Source organism: Aplysia californica, unplaced genomic scaffold (assembly GCF_000002075.1).
Source record: "Aplysia californica isolate F4 #8 unplaced genomic scaffold, AplCal3.0 scaffold01305, whole genome shotgun sequence".
Lineage (NCBI taxonomy): Eukaryota > Metazoa > Mollusca > Gastropoda > Aplysiida > Aplysiidae > Aplysia > Aplysia californica.
This window is the reverse complement of record NW_004798575.1, coordinates 125,911-127,159: the sequence shown is the minus strand read 5'-3', so window position 1 is coordinate 127,159 and position 1,249 is coordinate 125,911. Positions and strand designations below refer to the sequence as shown.

The following is a 1,249-nucleotide window of genomic DNA, read 5'->3' as shown; positions in this document are numbered from 1 at the left end:
CTACTGCTACTGCTACTACTACTACCACTATTACTACTGCTACTATTATTGTTATTTTTGTTGATGTAGTTGTAAATCCAGCTAGAATTGACTACAATATACGGGAAGATACTTACGTTTCAATCCTCGTCCTGTACCTCTATGACAGAGCCGTAAAAAACTACCTGAAACAAAAGCGAAACAAAAAAATAAATAAAGGAACAAAAATTAGAAAAAAGAAAATGCCTCAGAAACCGAATCCAGGAATCTCAGGTAACTTGCAAGAAAAGATTCTTAACTAAAAAAAAGAAGGAAACAACTAAAGATACAGGGAACCGTACTACTCTGCGCAATAACACACACACTGTGTGCTCAAACTCCTTATTCTTATGCAATAGAATTAATTATTGACACAGGAAAACGAGAGCTTTCAAGTGTCACCTCGACCTAAGACTTATACTCTAGAGTCGTACAAAAGAAGAATCTTTTACGCTGACACAGAACACACCACGCTTAGGCGTGTCTATTCACAGTACAATTCGCCTTTCTTAAACCCTATCCGTACGTCGTGTTTTGCTATCGTATCCATACGACGTGGGGAACTCTGTGCCACCACTTTCCAAAGAGGAAAAGTTCTCGTAAATCCGATCCGTACGCTTTGCCTAGCAGTCTGTCAAAATAATTTTTTTGAGAAATACTGACTGTTACAAGAAGATAATTCCAGAAAAGATTGGATGTAACGCCTCTGCAAAGATTAATCCTATCCGTACGCCCTGGGGTCATTTTGTAACCCTGGGGTTGTATTCTTCACATTTTAGAATACTTCTAGTACGGATAGGATTAATCTTTGCAGAGGCGTTACATCCAATCTTTTCTGGAATTATCTTCTTGTAACAGTCAGTATTTCTCAAAAAAATTATTTTGACAGACTGCTAGGCAAAGCGTACGGATCGGATTTACGAGAACTTTTCCTCTTTGGAAAGTGGTGGCACAGAGTTCCCCACGTCGTATGGATACGATAGCAAAACACGACGTACGGATAGGGTTTAAGAAAGGCGAATTGTACTGTGAATAGACACGCCTAAGCGTGGTGTGTTCTGTGTCAGCGTAAAAGATTCTTCTTTTGTACGACTCTAGAGTATAAGTCTTAGGTCGAGGTGACACTTGAAAGCTCTCGTTTTCCTGTGTCAATAATTAATTCTATTGCATAAGAATAAGGAGTTTGAGCACACAGTGTGTGTGTTATTGCGCAGAGTAGTACGGTTCCCTG

The 1,249-nt window shown here is 39.3% G+C and overlaps 1 long non-coding RNA gene across 2 annotated transcripts in view; it reads right to left on the bottom strand.

Annotated features, from left to right (window-relative positions):
• The window catches only part of LOC101858152, a 64,324-nt gene that overhangs the window by 26,345 nt on the left and 36,730 nt on the right, over positions 1-1,249 (bottom strand). The window contains exon 2 of one of the 2 annotated variants that reach the window (XR_221211.3): positions 117-164. The exons of the other annotated variant lie outside the window; for it this stretch is intronic. This is a non-coding gene — a long non-coding RNA (uncharacterized LOC101858152). The remainder of the gene's footprint in view (positions 1-116; positions 165-1,249) is intronic. 2 annotated transcript variants of the gene reach the window in all.